Source organism: Ranitomeya imitator, chromosome 1, assembly GCF_032444005.1.
Source record: "Ranitomeya imitator isolate aRanImi1 chromosome 1, aRanImi1.pri, whole genome shotgun sequence".
Classification (NCBI taxonomy): Eukaryota; Metazoa; Chordata; class Amphibia; order Anura; family Dendrobatidae; genus Ranitomeya; species Ranitomeya imitator.
Genome location: NC_091282.1, coordinates 360,531,605 through 360,556,581, shown reverse-complemented (window position 1 = coordinate 360,556,581; position 24,977 = coordinate 360,531,605).

Sequence of the window (24,977 nt, the reverse complement as noted above, 5' to 3'; positions counted from 1 at the left end):
TCCTCGGTCTATTCAGTAAGTTGGGCCTCGCTTTGCTAAATCTATTTCATCTCTGTGTTTGTACTTTCATCTTAAATCACAGTCATTATATGTGGGGGGCTGCCTTTTCCTTTGGGGAATTTCTCTGAGGCAAGATAGGCTTATTTTTCTATCTTCAGGCCTAGCTAGTTTCTCAGGCTGTGCCGAGTTGCATAGGGAGCGTTAGGCGCCATCCACGGCTACCTCTAGTGTGGTGTGATAGGATTAGGGATTGCGGTCAGCAGAGTTCCCACGTCTCAGAGCTCGTCCTATGTTTTTTGCTTATTGTCAGGTCACTTTGTGTGCTCTGAACTTCAAGGTCCATTGTGGTTCTGAATTACCTATTCATAACAGTACTGGAGGCCCAAAGTACTATGCTTCTCAATAGAGGGAAAAAAGAAGTTCTGAGACCATTTTTTTTTCTTTGCACTGTGTTTTGCCTTTTTTTTCCCCTAGACATTTGGGTGGTTAAGGACACAGGTGTGGTGATGGACATTAAAGGTCTGTCTTCATGTGTGGATCTTCTCACTGCAAGAGTACAAAATATTCAAGACTTTGTGGCTCAGAATTCTATGTTAGAACCAAGAATTCCTATTCCTGATTTGTTTTCTGGAGATAGAGCTAAATTTCTGAGTTTCAAAAATAATTGCAAACTGTTTCTGGCGTTGAAACCTTGCTCCTCTGGTGACCCAGTTCAACAAGTTAAGATCATTATTTCTTTATTACGTGGCGACCCTCAAGACTGGGCATTTTCCCTTGCGCCAGGAGATCCTGCAGTATGTAATATTGATGCGTTTTTTCTGGCGCTCGGATTACTGTACGATGAACCTAATTCAGTGGATCAGGCAGAGAAAAATTTGCTGGCTCTGTGTCAGGGTCAGGATGAGATAGAGATTTATTGTCAGAAGTTTAGAAAGTGGTCTGTGCTCACTCAATGGAATGAATGTGCTTTGGCAGCAATCTTCAGAAAGGGTCTCTCTGAAGCCCTTAAGGATGTCATGGTGGGATTTCCTATGCCTGCTGGTCTGAATGAGTCTATGTCTTTGGCCATTCAGATCGGTCGACGCTTGCGTGAGCGTAAATCTGTGCACCATTTGGCGGTATTATCTGAGCATAAACCTGAGTCTATGCAGTGCGATAGGACTTTGACCAGAGCTGAAAGGCAGGAACACAGACGTCAGAATGGGCTGTGTTTCTACTGTGGTGATTCCACTCATGCTATCTCCGATTGTCCTAAGTGCATTAAGCGGTTCGCTAAGTCTGCCACCATTGGTATGGTACAGTCGAAATTTCTTTTGTCCGTTACTTTGATCTGCTCTTTGTCTCCCTATTCTGTCATGGCATTTGTGGATTCAGGCGCTGCCCTGAATTTGATGGACTTGGAGTTTGCTAGGCGCTGTGGGTTTGTCTTGGAGCCCTTGCAGTGTCTTATTCCATTGAGAGGAATTGATGCTACGCCTTTGGCCAAGAATAAGCCTCAGTATTGGACCCAGCTGACCATGTGCATGGCTCCTGCGCACCAGGAGGATATTCGCTTTCTGGTGTTCAGAAGGTTTCATTTTTGGGGTTCATTTTTTCCCCTTCTACTATCGAGATGGACCCTGTTAAGGTCAGAGGCCATTTATGATTGGACTCACCCGACATCTCTGAAGAGTCTGCAAAAGTTCCTTGGCTTTGCTAATTTTTATCGTCGCTTCATCTGTAATTTCTCTAGTATTGCTAAACCATTGACCGATTTGACCAAGAAGGGTGCTGATGTGGTCAATTGGTCTTCTGCTGCTGTGGAAGCTTTTCAAGAGTTAAAGCGTCGTTTTTCTTCTGCCCCTGTGTTGTGTCAACCAGATGTTTCGCTTCCGTTCCAGGTTGAGGTTGATGCTTCTGAAATTGGAGCGGGGGCTGTTTTGTCGCAAAAAGGTGCTGATTGCTCGGTGATGAAGCCATGCGCCTTCTTTTCCAGGAAGTTTTCGCCTGCTGAGCGAAATTATGATGTTGGCAATCGAGAGTTGCTGGCCACGAAGTGGGCAATCGAGGAGTGGCGTCATTGGCTTGAAGGAGCTAAGCATCGCGTGGTGGTCTTGACTGATCACAAGAACTTGACTTATCTCGAGTCTGCCAAACGGTTGAATCATAGACAGGCTCGTTGGTCGCTGTTTTTCTCCCGTTTTGACTTTGTGGTTTCGTACCTTCCGGGCTCTAAAAATGTGAAGGCGGATGCCCTGTCTAGGAGTTTTGTGCCCGACTCTCCGGGTTTGCCTGAGCCGGCGGGTATTCTCAAAGAGGGAGTAATTGTGTCTGCCATCTCCCCTGATTTGTTGGCGGGTGCTGCAAAAATTTCAGGCTAATAAACCTGATCGTTGCCCAGCGGAGAAACTGTTTGTCCCTGATAGGTGGACGAATAAAGTTATCTCTGAGGTTCATTGTTCGGTGTTGGCTGGTCATCCTGGAATCTTTGGTACCAGAGATTTGGTGGCTAGATCCTTTTGGTGGCCGTCTCTGTCGCGGGATGTGCGTTCTTTTGTGCAGTCCTGTGGGATTTGTGCTCGGGCTAAGCCCTGCTGTTCTCGTGCCAGTGGGTTGCTTTTGCCCTTGCCGGTCCCGAAGAGGCCTTGGACACATATCTCTATGGATTTTATTTCGGATCTCCCCGTCTCTCAAAAAATGTCGGTCATTTAGGTAGTTTGTGATCGCTTCTCTAAGATGGTCCATTTGGTACCCTTGTCTAAATTGCCTTCCTCCTCTGATTTGGTGCCGTTGTTCTTCCAGCATGTGGTTCGTTTACATGGCATTCCAGAGAACATCGTTTCTGACAGAGGTTCCCAGTTTGTTTCGAGGTTTTGGCGAGCATTTTGTGCTAGGATGGGCATTGATTTGTCTTTTTCCTCGGCTTTCCATCCTCAGACAAATGGCCAAACTGAACGAACCAATCAGACCTTGGAAACATATCTGAGATGTTTTGTTTCTGCTGATCAGGATGATTGGGTGTCCTTTTTGCTGTTGGCTGAGTTCGCCCTTAATAATCGGGCCAGCTCGGCTACCTTGGTTTCGCCGTTTTTCTGCAATTCTGGGTTCCATCCTCGTTTTTCTTCAGGGCAGGTTGAGTCTTCGGACTGTCCTGGTGTGGATACTGTGGTGGACAGGTTGCAGCGGATTTGGACTCATGTAATGGACAATTTGACCTTGTCCCAGGAGAAGGCTCAACGTTTCGCTAATCGCAGACGCTGTGTGGGTCCCCGACTTCGTGTTGGGGATTTGGTTTGGTTGTCATCTCGTTATATTCCTATGAAGGTTTCCTCTCCTAAGTTTAAGCCTCGTTTCATTGGTCCGTATAGGATTTCTGAGGTTCTTAATCCTGTGTCTTTTCGTTTGACCCTTCCAGATTCTTTTTCCATCCATAACGTATTCCATAGGTCATTGTTGCGGAGATACGTGGCACCTATGGTTCCATCTGTTGATCCTCCTGCCCCGGTTTTGGTGGAGGGGGAGTTGGAGTATATAGTGGAGAAGATTTTGGATTCTCGTGTTTCGAGACAGAAACTCCAGTATCTGGTTAAGTGGAAGAGTTATGGTCAGGAAGATAATTCCTGGGTCTTTGCCTCTGATGTCCATGCTGCCGATCTTGTTCGTGCCTTTCATATGGCTCATCCTGGTCGGCCTGGGGGCTCTGGAGAGGGTCCTTGCTTCCTCCTGGATCGTTCCTGTGGCCTGTCTGCTCAGCATAAGCTAAGTTCTGCTTGTGTTACTTTTGTTGCTATATTTTCTGTCCAGCTTGCTTTAATTTGTTTTTCTTGCTTGCTGGAAGCTCTGAGACGCAGAGGGAGCACCTCCATACCGTTAGTCGGTGCGGAGGGTCTTTTTGCCCCTCTGCGTAGTTGTTTGTAGGTTTTTGTGTTGACCGCAAAGCTATGTTTCCTATCCTCGGTCTATTCAGTAAGTCGGGCCTCGCTTTGCTAAATCTATTTCATCTCTGTGTTTGTACTTTCATCTTAAATCACAGTCATTATATGTGGGGGGCTGCCTTTTTCTTTGGGGAATTTCTCTGAGGCAAGGTAGGCTTATTTTTCTATCTTCAGGCCTAGCTAGTTTCTCAGGCTGTGCCGAGTTGCATAGGGAGCGTTAGGCGCAATCCACGGCTACCTCTAGTGTGGTGTGATAGGATTAGGGATTGCGGTCAGCAGAGTTCCCACGTCTCAGAGCTCGTTCTATGTTTTTTGCTTATTGTCAGGTCACTTTGTGTGCTCTGAACTTCAAGGTCCATTGTGGTTCTGAATTACCTATTCATAACAAATCCCCACATGTATTCAAGCAAATCATGCTGCTGCGTCGACATAAACTAAATCTCCGAGCACGCCAAAATACTCACAGACCACGTGCATGCTCAGAGAAACTCGAGTAACGAGCATACTCACCCATCACTAGCTGTAAGCCATAATCATCAACATTAAGAGAAATAAACACTTGAAATAGATCACTCTGTTTGTAACGACTATATATAATGTTTGGGTTTCACTTTTTGTATTGAAGAACTGAAATAAATTAACTTTCTGATGATATTCTAATTTAGCGAGAACTTGCACCTGTATATGCAATCCTACTTTGACCATAGGAAGGTAAACTGTCTTGTCTCAGCTTTTTGCTCTTATCAATAAAATTTACAGGTGGAACGCTGGATATAGCCTACAACCTGCAGTAACCACCGATCGACCAAACCGCTGCATGACCAGCTCTACCCTCACCCACTGTATCCTCACCTATCCCTTGTAGATTGTGAGCCCTCGCGGGCAGGGTCCTCTCTCCTCCTGTACCAGTTGTGACTTGTAATGTTCAAGATTATTGTACTTGTTTTATTATGTATACCCCTCCTCACATGTAAAGCGCCATGGAATAAATGGCGCTATAATAATAAATAATAATAATAATAATATAGGATGAGGATCCCCTGCCTTTTGTCCCGACGCACGTTTCACCCCGCTTCTTTGGGGGGGGGGGGCGTGAAGAGGAAGCAGGGCGAAACGTGGCCGTTGGGGCAAAAAGCAGCAGCTCATCATCCTATACACTGTACAGCATTCCACTACACAGGCATAGCAAAGCCTTTCATACCTTCCTATGGTTTAAGTAGGATTGTATATATGAACCCCTTAGATGCTGCTGTCAAAAGTGACAAGGGCTTCTAAATGATTAACAGAGCATAGGGGGGATCCCTTTGTAAACCACAATTCGGAGATCGCAATTGTATGGTCCTGATTGTTGCCCTGACAATTCAATTACAAGTAATAGCTTTAGAGTCTTCCATCTATAGGAGTCTGTTCTGTTAGCAACAGTTTAGTGGCAAAAATTAGGTATGAGCGAACGTGCTCAGTGATACTCAGTTATCACTAGAGTATTACGGTGCTCGGATGTGCTCGTTACTCATCAATCAATTTTATAGCCTTCCATTTCTCAGCCATACAGTGTTACGTAGTCTGTGAACATTTCTGAGATCTCTAAAACTAATAAAAAGCATTGCAACATTTTTCTCGATTGAATTTGATTGTCATCCACAACCTTTAGCGTTCTGTTACACTGCAGAGGAGTAAACTCCCAAAAAACACTTTGATTGCTGCAGATAACCAATATTTTTCTTTTATTAAAAAGAAACTTGGTTTCAAGAGACCTAGCAATTACAAAATGTAAAAGGTGTGCATTAAGGGATAGGGAAGTGGAAGTGCTGATGATGGTGCACGCAGATGCCGAGGAAGTGGGATAGGTGTGACGCCCGTTTCTGGAGCACACGAAACATGCTCATCCACGACACATAGGTTCCTGTCACACTTTGCAGGGAGCAAGGTACACCACTTCCAACGCAAGAACAGTGCTAACAGGTGGTCTGTTGGATAGCAGATAATGCTTCCAGCAGGCTTAGCAGCACCACACAGTTTTGCACACGGTCCAGTCTCACCAGCCTAAAGTCTGGATCACTTTATCCTCACCCTGATCTTCCTTCCTTCCACTATGTTGGGTCCGAGGAGACTAGTGATCCAACACTAGGACATTCAGAGGAGCTCTTTACCACAGCATTTCTTGATTGTGGCCTCTCAACCTGCATGCTGCAAGAAGGGACTGGACGACATGCTGTTTGATGATGCACAAAATGAGCAGCCATGGCCACAAGAACATGACGGTGGGAGAATGGCAAATTTGGGATAAGGAGGAAGATGATGATGAGATACAGTTGACACAAAGTCTTAATTCTGTTAAGTCACAAAGTCAGGAGGACCAGGATTCGGTGGTGGAAGACAAGGTGGTAGATGACAAAGTAAAAATGTATAAAAATATTTGCGCTAAAATTTCAGTAAAAATATAAATAAGGACATAACACCGTGTAAAACTTGCAAAAATATTAACATAGGTGCAAAAATGTATTAGACTGGTTTCACATTTGCGTTTTTTTTGTGTTTTTGCGGAAAAAAAAACCGCAAAAAACCGCATGTGTTTTTTTCCTATGTTTAACATTAAAAACGCATGCGTTTTTGCATGCGTTTTGACGTGTTTTTGCAACGCATGCGCTTTTTCTCTGCATGCGTTGTGTTGCAGAAATGCAACATGTAATCATTTTTGTGGCTTTTTTTTGCCGCAAAAAAAGGCATGCGTTTTTTCACGGCAAAAAAACGTATTGATGTCTATGTAAACGCATGCATTTTTAAGCACATTTTATAGAAAAACACAAGAAAACACCCTAACCCAAATTCTAACCCAAACCCTAACACAAACCCTAACCCTAACCCAAACTCTAACCCAAACTCTAACACAAACTCTGTTATGAATAGGTAATTCAGAACCACTATGGACCTTGAAGTTCAGAGCACACAAAGTGACCTGACAATAACCAAAAAACATAGGACGAGCTCTGAGACGTGGGAACTCTGCTTACCGCAATCCCTAATCCTATCACACCACACTAGAGGTAGCCGTGGATTGCGCCTAACGCTCCCTATGCAACTCGGCACAGCCTGAGAAACTAGCTAGGCCTGAAGACAGAAAAATAAGCCTACCTTGCCTCAGAGAAATTCCCCAAAGGAAAAGGCAGCCCCCCACATATAATGACTGTGAGTAAGATGAAAACACAAACACAGAGATGAAATAGATTTAGCAAAGTGAGGCCCGACTTACTGAATAGACCGAGGATAGGAAAGATAGCTTTGCGGTCAACACAAAAACCTACAAACAACCACGCAGAGGGGCAAAAAGACCCTCTGCACCGACTAACGGTACGGAGGTGCTCCCTCTGCGTCTCAGAGCTTCCAGCAAGCAAGAAAAACCAATAAAGCAAGCTGGACAGAAAATATAGCAACAAAAAGTAACACAAGCAGAACTTAGCTTATGCTGAGCAGACAGGCCACAGGAATGATCCAGGAGGAAGCAAGACCAATACTAGAACATTGACTGGAGGCCAGGATCAAAGCACTAGGTGGAGTTAAATAGAGCAACACCTAACGACTTCACCTCATCACCTGAGGAAGGAAACTCAGAAGCCGCAGTACCACTTGTGACCACAGAAGGGAGCTCGACCACAGAATTCACAACAGTACCCCCCCTTGAGGAGGGGTCACCGAACCCTCACCAGAGCCCCCAGGCCGACCAGGATGAGCCATATGAAAGGCACGAACAAGATCGGCAGCATGGACATCAGAGGCAAAGACCCAGGAATTATCTTCCTGACCATAACCCTTCCACTTAACCAGATACTGGAGTTTCCGTCTCGAAACACGAGAATCCAAAATCTTCTCCACTATATACTCCAACTCCCCCTCCACCAAAACCGGGGCAGGAGGATCAACAGATGGAACCATAGGTGCCACGTATCTCCGCAACAATGACCTATGGAATACATTATGGATGGAGAAAGAATCTGGAAGGGTCAAACGAAAAGACACAGGATTAAGAACCTCAGAAATCCTATACGGACCAATGAAACGAGGCTTAAACTTAGGAGAGGAAACCTTCATAGGAATATAACGAGATGACAACCACACCAAATCCCCAACACGAAGTCGGGGACCCACACAGCGCCTGCGGTTAGCGAAACGTTGAGCCTTCTCCTGGGACAAGGTCAAATTGTCCACTACATGAGTCCAAATCCGCTGCAACCTGTCCACCACAGTATCCACACCACGACAGTCCGAAGACTCAACCTGCCCTGAAGAGAAACAAGGATGGAACCCAGAATTGCAGAAAAACAGCGAAACCAAGGTAGCCGAGCTGGCCCGATTATTAAGGGCGAACTCAGCCAACGGCGAAAAAGGACACCCAATCATCCTGATCAGCAGAAACAAAACATCTCAGATATGTTTCCAAGGTCTGATTGGTTCGTTCAGTTTGGCCATTTGTCTGAGGATGGAAAGCCGAGGAAAAAGACAAATCAATGCCCATCCTAGCACAGAAGGCTCGCCAAAACCTCGAAACAAACTGGGAACCTCTGTCAGAAACGATGTTCTCTGGAATGCCATGTAAACGAACCACATGCTGGAAGAACAATGGCACCAAATCAGAGGATGAAGGTAATTTAGACAAGGGTACCAAATGGATCATCTTAGAGAAGCGATCACAAACTACCCAAATGACCGACATTTTTTGAGAGACGGGGAGATCCGAAATAAAATCCATAGAGATATGTGTCCAAGGCCTCTTCGGGACCGGCAAGAGCAAAAGCAACCCACTGGCATGAGAACAGCAGGGCTTAGCCCGAGCACAAATCCCACAGGACTGCACAAAAGAACGCACATCCCGCGACAGAGACGGCCACCAAAAGGATCTAGCCACCAAATCTCTGGTACCAAAGATTCCAGGATGACCAGCCAACACCGAACAATGAACCTCAGAGATAACTTTATTCGTCCACCTATCAGGGACAAACAGTTTCTCCGCTGGGCAACTATCAGGTTTATTAGCCTGAAATTTTTGCAGCACTCGCCGCAAATCAGGGGAGATGGCAGACACAATTACTCCCTCTTTGAGAATACCCGCCGGCCCAGGCAAACCCGGAGAGTCGGGCACAAAACTCCTAGACAGGGCATCCGCCTTCACATTTTTAGAGCCCGGAAGGTACGAAACCACAAAGTCAAAACGGGAGAAAAACAGCGACCAACGAGCCTGTCTAGAATTCAACCGTTTGGCAGACTCGAGATAAGTCAAGTTCTTGTGATCAGTCAAGACCACCACGCGATGCTTAGCTCCTTCAAGCCAATGACGCCACTCCTCGAATGCCCACTTCATGGCCAGCAACTCTCGATTGCCAACATCATAATTTCGCTCAGCAGGCGAAAACTTCCTGGAAAAGAAGGTGCATGGCTTCATCACCGAGCAATCAGCACCTCTTTGCGACAAAACAGCCCCCGCTCCAATTTCAGAAGCATCAACCTCAACCTGGAACGGAAGCGAAACATCTGGTTGACACAACACAGGGGCAGAAGAAAAACGACGCTTTAACTCTTGAAAAGCTTCCACAGCAGCAGAAGACCAATTGACCACATCAGCACCCTTCTTGGTCAAATCGGTCAATGGTTTAGCAATACTAGAGAAATTACAGATGAAGTGACGATAAAAATTAGCAAAGCCAAGGAACTTTTGCAGACTCTTCAGAGATGTCGGCTGAGTCCAATCATAAATGGCCTGGACCTTAACAGGGTCCATCTCGATAGTAGAAGGGGAAAAAATGAACCCCAAAAATGAAACCTTCTGAACACCAAAGAGACACTTTGATCCCTTCACAAACAAAAAATTAGCACGCAGGACCTGGAACACCATTCTGACCTGCTTCACATGAGACTCCCAATCATCCGAGAAGACCAAAATATCATCCAAGTATACAATCAGGAATTTATCCAGGTACTCTCGGAAGATGTCATGCAAAATTGTGCTATATGAGAAGGCCACTGTGGAAAATATGCTGAAAAAATTACCATCAGACAACGCTAGCAGCAGGGGGCAAGCTATCTTGCCCAACCAAGCAGGAGAGGCCAGGAGACAAACAGTAGAGGCAGGAGTACACTGTCAAATGCATGGGCCAATCTCATGACACCAGCTCAGCTATTTTTTATAAGGAAGGAAAGTTTTTAACCCCTTAACCCCTGAAGGTATTTTCATTTTTGTGTTTTCGCTTTTTGCTCCCCTTCTTCTCAAAACCATAACTTTTTTTATTTTTCCGTCAATATGGACATGTGAGCGCTTGTTTTTTGCAGAATGAGTTGTACTTTTGAACAACATTATTGGTTTTAAAATATCGGGTACTGAAAACAGGAAAAAAATTCTAAGTTCTGTGAAATTGCAAAAAAATTGCAATCCCACAGCTTTTTTTTTCGTTTTTTTTTTACTAAACACTAAAACTGAACAGCCATTATGATTCTCCAAGTGATTACGAGTTTATAGATACCAAACATGTCTAGGTTCTTTTTTACCTAAGTGGTAAAAAAAAAATCCAAATTTTGTTAAAAAAAAATTGCTCCATTTTCAGATAGCCATAGAATTTCCATTTTTCGTGATCTCAGGTTGGGTGAGGTGTTATTTTTTGCATGCCGAGTGACATTTTTATTGACACTGAATCGCCCCCAGACACAGGGCCTTGCGTTCTCGGTACCAGGCCTCTCTGGTTCGGTTCTGAAGCTGTCACGTGGCTAGACCCGGTCCGTGACCCTGCTAAGGGGCGTCCAATAAAGGTGGTACAGTCTATCAGGGATTCGTGATGCCACCTGTGGTGTTCGGTCAGGGCGACCGACGCTGCTGTTGGGTCCGCTGAGGTGATGGAATGGCAGCTGGATTGTATACCTTCCCACAGGTGAAGTATGTCCCCAGGGCTTCCCAGTAAGGTGGATGGTGATGGTGTGAGGTGCAGTCAATAACGAGGACACAAGGTTGCAGTCTCTTTACCTCTTTACTGAAGACTTCAGGATCCGCAATCCAGAGCACGCTTAACAGGGCTATCTGAGACCGGCCGGTCCGATGGGCACTTCCACAATTCCCTTTGCAGGTGGAAATCGTTGCCTACCAATAGCGCCTGTGTGTTGTAGTGATACCCTGCTGAGCATTCGGAATAGTCCTCACAACTGCTGTTTTCATTCGTTCGTTCTTTACAGCTCTCGCTTTCTTTAGTTCCAGATGTTTCTAGTTCAACGTCCCCCAGGTATGTTATGGCTAGGACGCACCCGTATGACGGGAAGACCTGGAGGTCTTCCGGGACCCTAGAGTCGCCCCTCTCCCACTGTTGCCCCCTATGTCTTCATAGGTGTTTAGGTTAGACAGCCAACCTATAATTAACTGTCCTGCGGAGTTTGAAGTATCGCGTAGAGTCAGTTACTCCCTCGGTGTTCCGGCCGCCTCAGTAGGATGTTGCCTCGGTCTCACGGCACGACTCCTACTGGTTCTCCTTTGTGCTTGATCTCGTTTCTCACTGTCTCACAATATCCTTCGCTTCGTGTCTCTTTCTTGGGATACCGCCGCAAGGTAGTGCAGGCGCGGTTCCGTAACGTTCTGTTCTGGTCGCTAAGTACCTGCCAGGTTCCCACGCCTGACAGGGACCCCCCTGTGTCTCCTCCCTGCAACACCCCCTGCCACGGGATGTTGCCTGAATCCAACCCAGTCAGCTTCTGACTAACTTTCTATCCAACCCCTAGTTTTACCAGTGTGAGGAGGGGCCCAATAAATAAAGCCTTTTGCTTCCCCTAGTGGCCGGAGTGTGAAGTGTAATGTGTGCTGGTGATACCTGGTCAGTGGAATTCCTTCAGTGCCATCAGACGTACCATCACTCCCATTAGTGGCAGAGTGTCATACTGCAACGACCAGATCTCTGGGGCGCTGCAACACCATTTTGGTGCAGATACGATCTTTTGATCATCCGTTATTGCATTTTATTTGACCACAAAAAACTAAATTCTGGTCTTTTGACTTTTTTTTCCTTATGCCATTCAGCAATCAGGTTTTTCCTTTTTTATATTGATAGATTGGGCGATTCTGAATGCGGTGATACCAAATATGTGTATGTTTGATTTTTTTTGTTTTATTTTGAATGAGGCGAAAGGGGGGTGATTTTAACGTTTAGATTTTTTTTATTTTTATTTTTTTTTACTTTTGGCATGCTGCTGTAACCCACTTGGCTCTGCTACATACAGGCGATGATCAGATCGGTCTAACATGTACTGTGAGCTGTGAGGTCTTATATAGACAGGTGTGTGCCCTTCCAAATCAAGTCCTATGAGTTTAATTAAACACAGCTGGACACCAATGAAGGATTAGAACCATCTCAAGAAAGATCACAAGGAAATGGACAGCATGTGACTTAAACATGAGTGTATGAGCAATGGGTCATAATACTGATGACTAGAGTTGAGCGACTTTTAGTTTTTTAGGGTCGAGTCGGGTTTCGCGAAACCCAACTATCTCAACAGTCGAGTCGAGTCGAGTGGAATCGGCCGATTATCGCGAAAAGTTGGGGATCGACCGAAACACGAAACCCATTGCAAGTCAATGGGGGAGCATAGTCGGCAGTGAGTGGAGGCCAGGAAAACATGTACAGTGCCCATTTTAATGGCAAAAACATCCATTCTTGTTACTGAAGCTTGTCAATCTTAATTTACCTTATAATAATAGCAAGGCATTGGAAATTGGGGGTCATTTGGCTAAAGTTGTGGGGGGTAGGGCTGGTTCAAGTATTTAGTGGGCCCAGGAAATCTGGACCACATCACGGCAGTGGAGCAGGGAGAGGTAAGTATTTCAACTTTGCAAGTGCTGTGATCCGGAGCAAGCAGGGGGGCCCACTCATTGGCATTGGAACTGGCACAGGGCCCCTCAAAGTACGGCGGTGTGTTTGCACGGCGGGGGCGCCTCCCACCAGCGACACTTTTGCGTACTATGAGGGGCCCTGTGCCAGTGACGTCACCAACGAGTATTCCTCCCCCACCTGATGAAGGAACCTGCACTTTCATCTGCACCTTCCTCTTTGTCCCCGTGTAAGGTGGTATGGTATGCGGGAAGAGGAACCTGACTTTCAGCAGGGTCACAATCTTGCTGTGTAGCGTGCACGGGGAATGTTGCGTTATGGGTCAATGTACCAGCAGACTCATCTATCACTGGCTGGGCAATGGGCAGGATGAGGAGGAAACACAAATATAGGCCCAAAGAATAAAGTGGGCTAAATGCAGTTCAAAATTGGTAACAGGACTAACCAGGGGGCATTGCTTTGTTCAGTGGAGGACAACTGTAATGAGAGGCTGACACAGAGAGTAGGCCCAAATCAGTAAGTAGTCTAAATGCAGTTCAAAATTGGCAACAGTAGTAAACAGGCGGCACAGCTTTGTTCAGTGGAGGAGAACAGCAACTACTTAACGAGAGCCTGAAAATGGAATTTCAGGACAGGAAACCAGGAGAACAGCAAGGAGCGGCAGACACTGTTAGTAGGCCCCAACCCAACTAGTAGGCCAAATGCAGTTGTTCCATTTAACAACTATTTAACAAGAGCCTGAAGATAGAAGCTCAGGAAAGGCAACCTGGAGAACACCTTGGAGCGGAAGACACCGTCTCTACAACCCAGACCCAACTTCTAGGTCTAATGCAGTGTTGTTTCAACAACTACTTAACGAGAGCTAGAAGATAGAAGCTATGGAGAGGCAACCTGGAGAACACCTTGGAGCGGCAGACACCGTCTCTACAACCCAGACCCAACTTGTAGGCCTAATGCAGTGTTGCTTCAACAACTACTTAAAACGAGCATGAAGATTGAAGCTATGGAGAGGCAACCTGGAGAACACCTTGGAGCGGCAGACACCGTCTCTACAACCCAGACCCAACTTGTAGGCCTAATGCAGTGTTGTTTCAACAACTACTTAACACGAGCATGAAGATTGAAGCTATGGAGAGGCAACCTGGAGAACACCTTGGAGCGGCAGACACCGTCTCTACAACCCAGACCCAACTTGTAGGCCTAATGCAGTGTTGTTTCAGCAACTACTTAACACGAGCATGAAGATTGAAGCTATGGAGAGGCAACCTGGAGAACACCTTGGAGCGGCAGACACCGTCTCTACAACCCAGACCCAACTTGTAGGCCTAATGCAGTGTTGTTTCAACAACTACTTAACACGAGCATGAAGATTGAAGCTATGGAGAGGCAACCTGGAGAACACCTTGGAGCGGCAGACACCGTCTCTACAACCCAGACCCAACTTGTAGGCCTAATGCAGTGTTGTTTCAACAACTACTTAACACGAGCATGAAGATCGAAGCTATGGAGAGGCAACCTGGAGAACACCTTGGAGTGGCAGACACCGTCTCTACAACCCAGACTCAACTTGTAGGCCTAATGCAGTGTTGTTTCAACAACTACTGAATGAGAGCTAGAAGATCGAAGCTATGGAGAGGCAACCTGGAGAACACCTTGGAGCGGCAGACACCGTCTCTACAACCCAGACCCAACTTGTAGGCCTAATGCACTGTTGTTTCAACAACTACTGAACGAGAGCTAGAAGATCGAAGCTATGGAGAGGCAACATGGAGAACACCTTGGAGCGGCAGACACCGTTAGTAGGCCCTACCGAAGTTGTAGCCCCAATGCAGTTTTCAAATTCCTATAGGCTGAAAACCAGACTATTGACGCTCAGCTTTTTTCAGAGGACAGCTGTATTGAGTGGCGCAGACAGACACAGGTAGTAGGCCTTAAACAAAAAATTTGGCTCAATGCAGTTTAAAAAAGGTTACAGGGGTACACAGGCAGCATTGCTCTGGTCAGTGGAGGACAATTTCAATTATGGACCGCAGACAGACTTAGTATGCCTACAATTAAAAAAAGGATGCTCTATTCATTTTAAAATAGGTTCCAGGGTTACACGGGCAGCAGTGGTGTGGTCAGTGGAGGACTATTGGAAGGAGGGACCGCAGACAGGCTTAGTAGGCCTAACATAACAAAAGTAGGCTGTAGGCACTTTAAAATAGCTTCCAGGGGTACACGGGCAGCAGTGGTGTGGTCAGTGGAGGACTATTGGAAGGAGGGACCGCAGACAGGCTTAGTAGGCCTAACATAACAAAAGTTGGCTGTAGGCACTTTAAAATAGCTTCCAGGGGTACACGGGCAGCAGTGGTGTGGTAAGTGGAGGACTATTGGAAGGAGGGACCGCAGACAAGCTTAGTAGGCCTAACATAACAAAAGTTGGCTGTAGGCACTTTAAAATAGGTTCCAGGGGTACCGGGCAGCAGTGGTCTGGTCAGTGGAGGACTATTGGAAAGAGGGACCGCAGACAGGCTTAGTAGGCCTAACATAACAAAAGTAGGCTCTATGCACTTTAAAATAGCTTCCAGGGGTACACGGGCAGCATTGGTCTGGTCAGTGGAGGACTATTGGAAGGAGGGACCAAAGACAGGCTTAGTAGGCCTAACATAACAAAAGCAGGCTATAGGCACTTTAAAATAGGTTCCAGGGGTGCACGGGCAGCATTGGTCTGGTCAGTGGAGGACTATTGGAAGGAGGGACCGCAGACAGGCTTAGTAGGCCTAACATAACAAAAGTAGGCTGTAGGCCCTTAAAAATAGGTTCCAGGGGTACACGGGCAGCAGTGGTGTGGTCAGTGGAGGACTATTGGAAGGAGGGACCGCAGACAGGCTTAGTAGGCCTAACATAACAAAAGTAGGCTCTATGCACTTTAAAATAGCTTCCAGGGGTACACGGGCAGCATTGGTCTGGTCAGTGGAGGACTATTGGAAGGAGGGACCGCAGACAGGCTTAGTAGGCCTAACATAACAAAAGTAGGCTGTAGGCACTTTAAAATAGGTTCCAGGGGTACACGGGCAGCATTGGTCTGGTCAGTGGAGGACTATTGGAAGGAGGGACCGCAGACAGGCTTAGTAGGCCTAACATAACAAAAGTAGGCTGTAGGCCCTTAAAAATAGGTTCCAGGGGTACACGGGCAGCAGTGGTGTGGTCAGTGGAGGACTATTGGAAGGAGCAACCGCAGACAGGCTTAGTAGGCCTAACATAACAAAAGTAGGCTCTATGCACTTGGAATTATCTTGCAGGGGTACACAGGCAGCATTGGTGTTGTCAGCGGAGGCCGATTGTAATGAGTGTCTGACAGTTAGTACTCCCAAAAAATAAATAGATGTTAATGTCTCGCAATACAACAAAACCAAAAAACAAAAGGGTGGCATACTTAAGTACAGGGGTGGGCTCCTCTGCTGTGTTTCTGATCTAGTAATTTGGCGCAAAGTATTTACTGGTGTAAATATAGGACACTGCCCCAGACTATTTTAAGTAGCATCATACATGTCAACACATTGGTATTGTCAGTGCCAGGCATTGAAGGATGTCAGCGCATAGACTAAACATTGCTGGAGCTGTGAGAGATAATTTTGCAAATCGTAGAGCACTGTTTGAGCTGGCGGGGGGGTAAACTGTCTTGTGGCCGGCGGTACAGGCCCAGGGCCTCTCATGTTACAATGGTGTGTCTGACGTTGGTTGCGCGCCCCCACCGCCAGAGACACTTTATTGTACTATGAGGGACCCAGTGGCAGTGCCGTCGACCAAAAGCGTGCACACCCACCTCTTCAGACAAACAGCTGCTGCAAATTACGAGATTGGAAAACTCAGTCAGAGCAGTCCAGAAGCAAGACCTTTTCATTGGAAATCTAGGTGTCAGCCGGGAAAGGTGGGGCAAAATAATTCGAAATCCAGTTGTGGTTCATTTTAATGAAGGTTAGATCATCAACATTTTGGGTAGCCAGACGAGTCCTTTTTTCGGTTAATATTGAACCAGCAGCACTGAATACTCTTTCTGATAGCACACTAGCTGCTGGGCAAGCAAGCTCCTGCAATGCATATTCTGCCAATTCTGGCCAGGTGTCTAATTTGGATGCCCAGTAATCAAATGGGAATGACGGTTGAGGGAGAACATCGATAAGGGATGAAAAATAGTTAGTAACCATACTGGACAAATGTTGTCTCCTGTCACTTTGAATTGATGCTGCATTACCTGTCCTGTCTGCGGTCATAGCAAAATCACTCCACAACCTGGTCAGAAAAGCCCTCTGTCCAACGCCTCTTCTGATTTGTGCACCTCTAACACCTCTGGTCTGCTGCCCCCTGCAGCTCGTGTGAGAACGATCACCGGCGCTGTGTACTGGGAATGCCTGAATCAAACGGTCAACAAGAGTTGATTGTTTGGTTGCTAATATTTGTTCCAAGTTCTCATGTGGCATAATATTTTGCAACTTGCCTTTATAGCGAGGATCAAGGAGGCAGGCCAACCAGTAATCGTCATCGGTCATCATTTTAATAATGCGTGTGTCCCTTTTGAGGATACGTAAGGCATGATCCGCCATGTGGGCCAAAGTTCCAGTTGTCAAATCTGCGGTTGTGCTGGGTTGAGGGGCAGTTTCAGGCAAATCTACGTCACTTGTGTCCCTCAAAAAACCAGTACCCGGCCTTGCCACGCCACCAATTTCCAGTGGCCCCGGAGAAGCTTCCTCATTAAAAAAATACTCATCCCCATCATTCTCCTTGTCCTCCTCCTCCTGTTCGCCCGCTACCTCGTCCTGTACACTGCCCTGACCAGACAATGGCTGACTGTCATCAAGGCTTTCCTCTTCCTCTGCTGCAGACGCCTGCTCCTTTATGTGTGTCAAACTTTGCATCAGCAGACGCATTAGGGGGATGCTCATGCTTATTATGGCGTTGTCTGCACTTACCAGCCATGTGCATTCCTCAAAACACTGAAGGACTTGACACATGTCTTGTACCTTCGACCACTGCACACCTGACAACTCCATGTCTGCCATCCTACTGCCTGCCCGTGTATGTGTATCCTCCCACAAATACATAACGGCCCGCCTCTGTTCGCACAGTCTCTGAAGCATGTGCAGTGTTGAGTTCCACCTTGTTGCAACGTCGATGATTAGGCGATGCTGGGGAAGGTTCAAAGAACGCTGATAGGTCTGCATACGGCTGGAGTGTACGGGCGAACGGCGGATATGCGAGCAAAGTCCGCGCACTTTGAGGAGCAGGTCGGATAACCCCGGATAACTTTTCAGGAAGCACTGCACCACCAGCTTTAAGGTCTGAGCCAGGCAAGGAATGTGTTTCAGTTGGGAAAGGGCGATGGCAGCCATGAAATTCCTTCCGTTATCACTCACTACCTTGCCTGCCTCAAGATCTACAGTGCCCAGCCACGAATGCGTTTCTTTCTGCAAGAACTCAGACAGAACTTCCGCGGTGTGTCTGTTGTCGCCCAAACACTTCATAGCCAATACAGCCTGCTGACGCTTGCCAGTAGCTGCCCCATAATGGGACACCTGGTGTGCAACAGTGGCAGCTGCGGATGGAGTGGTTGTGCGACTGCGGTCTGTGGACGAGCTCTCGCTTCTGCAGGAGGACGAGGAGGAGGAGGAGGGGGGCGAACGGCTACAGCCAACTGTTTCCTAGACCGTGGGCTAGGCAGAACTGTCCCAATATTGCTGTCCCCTGTGGACCCTGCATCCAGCACATTCACCCAGTGTGCCGTGATGGACACGTAACGTCCCTGGCCATGCCTACTGGTCCATGCATCTGTTGTCAGGTGCACCTTTGTACTCACAGATTGCCTGAGTGCATGGGCGATGCGCTCTTTAACATGCTGGTGGAGGGCCGGGATGGCTTTTCTCGAAAAGAAGTGTCGACTGGGTAGCTCGTAGCGTGGTTCAGCGTAGTCCATCAGGGCTTTGAAAGCTTTGCTTTCAACTAACCGGTAGGGCATCATCTCTAACGAGATTAGTCTAGCTATGTGGGCATTAAAACCCTGTGTACGCGGATGCGAGGATGAGTACTTCCTTTTTCTAACGAGAGTCTCATGTAGGGTGAGCTGGACTGGAGAGCTGGAGATCGTGGAACTAGCGGGGGTGCCGGTGGACATGGCAGACTGAGAGACGGTTGGAGACAGTATTCTTGCCAGTGCCCTAGATGCAGTGTTTCCTTCTACGAAACTGGTGATTCCCTGACCCTGACTGCTTTGGCCTGGCAACGAAACCTGCACAAATACTGCAGGTGGTGTGGAAAATGGTGGCCTTACAGTGACGGAAGGGATGTAGCATTGCTGACTAGCTTTATTGGCCGAGGGTGCTACAACCTTAAGGGACGTTTGGTAGTTAGTCCAGGCTTGCAAATGCATGGTGGTTAAATGTCTATGCATGCCACTTGTATTTAGACTTTTCAGATTCTGACCTCTGCTTACGGTAGTTGAACATTTTTGACAGATGACTTTGCGCTGATCAATTGGATGTTGTTTAAAAAAATGCCAGACTGCACTCTTTCTAGCACCGGATACCTTTTCAGGCATTGTAGACTGAGCTTCTTTAACCGGATGGCCACGCTGTCCTCCAACTGGTTTTGGCTTTGCCACGCGTTTTGGGCCAGATACGGGCTCGGCAGATGGAACCTGTTGCGATGTTGATGCCTGCTGCAGCCCCTCCTCCTCCGCTTCAGAACTACTGCCGCCTGCACCCTGTTCCCCCAATGGCTGCCGATCGGGGTCAACAACTGGGTCATCTATGACCTACTCTTCTATCTCATGTGCAACTTCGTCTGTGTTACCGTGTAAGCCGGTGGTATAGCGTTTGTGACGGGGCACCATAGTCTCATCAGGGTCTGATTCTGGATCAGTACACTGCGAGGGCAATGTGGTGGTCTGAGTCAAAGGAACAGCATAGTAATCTGGCTGTGGCTGTGCATCTGTGCACTCCATGTCCGATTCAACTTGTAATGGGCATGGCCTGTTAACTATTTCACTTTCTAACCCAGGAACGGTATGTGTAAAGAGCTCCATGGAGTAACCCGTTGTGTCGCCTGACGCATCCTTCTCTGTTGTTGTTTTTGCTGAACAGGACAATGGAGCGACTTGTCCCTGAGCGTGAACATCCACTAACGACGCGCTGCTTTTACATTTACCAGTTTCAGAAAAGGAGGCAAAAGAGCTAGAGGCTGAGTCAGCAAGGAAAGCCAAAACTTGCTCTTGCTGCTCTGGCTTTAAAAGCGGTTTTCCGACTCCCAGAAAAGAGAGCGTTCGAGGCCTTGTGTAGCCAGACGACGAACCTGGCTCCACAGCTCGAGACTTAGGTGCTATATTGTTTTTCCCATGACCACCTGATGCTCCACCACCACTACTATCATTACCAGCTGGCAATGAACGCCCACGGCCACGACCTCTTCCACCAGACTTCTTCATTGTTTTAAAAATGTAACCAAAGTAATGGTATTTGTTACTGTAAAACAACTTACAAGGTGAACTCAAACTTCTGTAGGATTTAGATATCCCTTTATAGGTGGGTGAGACTGCAAGAAAAATCAGGCACATTGTTACACACTCGGTTTTCTGTGGCACAAAAATGAGACAGATGCCACACACGCAGGACTGGCACTGAAGCACAAATGCCAATATTAATCTCCCACTATTCATTTTTTTTCAGGGAGAATTTAAAAACCAAAAAAAATAAAACAGACACTAGGCTTTCTGTGGCCCACAATTTGAGAGAGATGGCACACACGACTTGCACTGAAGCACAAATGCCAATATTAATCTCCCACTAATTTTTTTGTTTTCAGGGAGAATTTAAAAACCAAAATAAAAAAAAAACAGACACTAGGCTTTCTGTGGCCCACAATTTGAGAGAGATGGCACATACGACTGGCACAGAAGCACAAATGCCAATATTACTCTCCCACTATTTATTTTTTTCAGGGAGAATTTAAAAACCAAAAAAAAACCAGACACTAGGCTTTCTATGGCCAACAATTTGAGAGAGATGGCACACACGACTGGCACAGAAGCACAAATGCCAATATTGATCTCCCATTATTTATTTTTTTTCAGGGAGAATTTAAAAACCAAAAAAAAAAAACCAGACACTAGGCTTTCTGTGGCCCACAATTTGAGAGACATGGCACACAAGACTTGCACTGAAGCACAAATGCCAATATTAATCTCCCACTATTTTTTTTGTTTTCAGGGAGAATTTAAAAACCAAAATAAAAAAAACAGAATCTAGGCTTTCTGTGGCCCACAATTTGAGAGAGAAGGCACACACGACTGGCACAGAAGCACAAATGCCAATATTAATCTCCCACTATTTATTTTTTTTCAGGGAGAATTTAAAAACCAAAAAAGAAAAAACAGACACTAGGCTTTCTGTGGCCCACAATTTGAGAGAGATGGCACACACGACTTGCACTGAAGCACAAATGCCAATATTAATCTCCCACTATTTTTTTTGTTTTCAGGGAGAATTTAAAAACCAAAATAAAAAAAACAGACACTAGGCTTTCTGTAGCCCACAATTTGAGAGAGATGGCACACACGACTGGCACAGAAGCCCAAATGCCAATATTACTCTCCCACTATTTATTTTTTTTCAGGGAGAATTTAAAAACCGAAAAAAAAAAACAGACACTAGGCTTTCTGTGGCCAGCAATTTGAGAGAGATGGCACACACGACTGGCAAAGAAGCACAAATGCCAATATTAATCTCCCACTATTTATTTTTTTTCAGGGAGAATTTAAAAACCAAAAAAAAAAAAAAACAGACACTAGGCTTTCTGTGGCCCACAATTTGAGAGAGATGGCACACACGACTTGCACTGAAGCACAAATGCCAATATTAATCTCCCACTATTTTTTTTGATTTCAGGGAGAATTTAAAAACCAAAATAAAAAAAACAGACACTAGGCATTCTGTGGCCCACAATTTGAGAGAGATGGCACACACGACTTGCACTGAAGCACAAATGCCAATATTAATCTCCCACTATTTTTTTTGTTTTCAGGGAGAATTTAAAAACCAAAATTAAAAAAAACAGACACTAGGCTTTCTGTGGCCCACAATTTGAGAGAGATGCCACACACGCAGGACTGTCACTCAAGCAAAAATGCCAATATTAATCTCCCATATTTTTTTTTTAAGGGAGAATTAAAAACCCCCCAAAAAACAGTATTGCAGACACTAGGCCTTCTGTGGCCCACAATTTGAGAGTGATGCCACACACGCAGGACTGTCACTCAAGCACAAATGCCAATCTTAATCTCCCACTTTTTTTTTGTTTCTGGGAGAATTGTCAAGAAATCAGGCCCAGTATTACACACTAGGCTTTCTGTGCCCCAAAATTGGAGAGAAATAGCACACAAAGGACTGGCACTCTAGCAGAAATGCCAATCTTAATCTCCCACTACTTTTTTTTGTTAGGGAGAATTGCCAAGAAATCAGGGCCAGTATTACACACTAGGCTTTCTGTGCCCCAAAATTGGAGAGAGATGGCACACACAGGACTGGCACTCTAGCAAAAATGCCAATCTTAATCTCCCACTACTTTTTTTTGTTAGGGAGAATTGTCAAGAAATCAGGGCCAGTATTACACACTAGGCTTTCTGTGCCCCAAAATTGGAGAGAAATGGCACACACAGGACTGGCACTCTAGCAGAAATGCCAATCTTAATCTCCCACTACTTTTTTTTGTTAGGGAGAATTGCCAAGAAATCAGGGCCAGTATTACACACTAAGCTTTCTGTGCCCCAAAATTGGAGAGAGATGGCACACACAGGACTGGCACTCTAGCAGAAATGCCAATCTTAATCTCCCACTACTTTTTTTTGTTAGGGAGAATTGCCAAGAAATCAGGGCCAGTATTACACACTAGGCTATCTGTGCCCCAAAATTGGAGAGAGATGGCACACACAGGACTGGCACTCTAGCAGAAATGCCAATCTTAATCTCCCACTACTTTTTTTTGTTAGGGAGAATTGCCAAGGAATCAGGGCCAGTATTACACACTAGGCTTTCTGTGCCCCAAAATTGGAGAGAGATGGGACACACAGGACTGGCACTCTAGCAGAAATGCCAATCTTAATCTCCCACTACTTTTTTTTTGTTAGGGAGAATTGCCAAGAAATCAGGGCCAGTATTACACACTAGGCTTTCTGTGCCCCAAAATTGGAGAGAGATGGCACACACAGGACTGGCACTCTAGCAGAAATGCCAATCTTAATCTCCCACTACTTTTTTTGTTAGGGAGAATTGTCAAGAAATCAGGCCCAGTATTACACACTAGGCTTTCTGTGCCCCAAAATTGGAGAGAGATGGCACACACAGGACTGGCACTCTAGCAGAAATGCCAATCTTAATCTCCCACTATTTTTTTTTTTAGGGAGAATTAAAAAAATAAATAAATAAAAGGATTATAGACACTAGGCTTTCTGTGCCCCACAATTGGAGAGAGATGGCACACACGACTGGCACTCACGCACAAATGCCAAGATCAATCTCCCACTATTTATTTTTTTTCAGGAAGAATTTAAAAACCAAAATAAAAAAAAATAAAAAAAAAACAGGGACTGTCCTACAATTACTATCTTCCTGCAGTAATCTCAGCAAGGTATGGCAGGCAGCAATAACAAGGAGTGGACTGCTGCACAAATTAAATCAAAAGTGTGGACAAACAAACAAGATAGCTGTGCAGAAAGGAAGGAACAACAGGATTTGTGCTTTGAAAAAAGCAGTTGGTTTGCACAGCGGCGTACACACAGCAATGCAGCTATCAGGGAGCCTTCTAGGGCAGCCCAAAGAGCTACAGCGCTGAGGAAAAAAAATGTAGCTTCCACTGTCCCTGCAAACAAAAGGTGGTGTTGGACAGTGGAAATCGCTACAGCACAAGCGGTTTGGGGGTTAATGGACCCTGCCTAACGTTATCCCTGCTTCTGACGAAGCGGCAGCAACCTCTCCCTATGCTGAGATCAGCAGCAGTAACATGGCGGTCGGCGGGAACGCCCCTTTGTAGCCCCTGTGACGCCGCAGACAGCAAGCCAATCACTGCAATGCCCTTCTCTAAGATGGTGGGGACCAGGACCTATGTCATCACGCTGCCCACACTCTGCGTCCACCTTCATTGGCTGAGAAATGGCGCTTTTCGCGTCATTGAAACGCAACTTTGGCGTGAAAGTCGCGTACCGCATGGCCGACCCCACACAGGGATCGGGTCGGGTTTCATGAAACCCGACTGTGCCAAAAGTCGGCGACTTTTGAAAATGAACGATCCGTTTCACTCAACCCTACTTATGACCATGTGATATTTCAGTTTTTCTTTTTTATTACATTTGCAAAAATTTCTACATTTGTTTTTTTTTTTTTCAGTCAAGATGGGGTGCAGAGCACATTAATGAGAAAAAATTGAACTTTTTTGAATTTACCAAATGGCTGCAATGAACCAAAGAATGACAAATTTAAAGGGCTCTGAATACTTTCCATACCCACTGTACATTCATTGGGCGAATGTGCAGCAAGTTCGGCTGTATCAACACATTGCAGATTTGCCTGCGGATTTTTCTGCACTAAATCCACATCTCTTGGCAGAAAACGCAGGTATGGTTTTGATGCGTTTTTGACACGGTTTTCAGTGCAGTTTTCATCGCGGTTTTTCCAGCAGATTGTCTGCATTTTTTTACACCAAATAAAGCTATAAACTTGACAAACTTCAGTAAGAAAAAAAAAATATATATATATATGATGTAATTTCCTTGTCCAACCCCTTCTTCTTCCATTCTCCATTTTGTCAACACACACCAACAATGAGTGGACGTATGTTCCAAGATGAGAGCGCTCAGCAGAGCGAAGCCAATATCAGAGCCCGCAGCTACAGCTCTGCAGGTCATACAGGATTCTGATGCTGGGGTTGCTGCTGCAAAACCTCAATCATCACAGACAGCAGGTAGCTACATGTCAACAAAATCTTTATTTTTTTTCACAGTGTTGTGTTCTAAACAATATATATATTTTTTTTATTTTAAACGCAGCAGCAGAGGAGAAGGCGCGTGCGCAAAAGAATGTGGGCGCACCCTCTGGTAGCGGAGCGCACAGAGAAGTGGCACTTTTATGTACTTTACACTGATTTGAGGAGGTAAGTTGCAAAATATCGAAAGACAATTTCCAAATTAAAA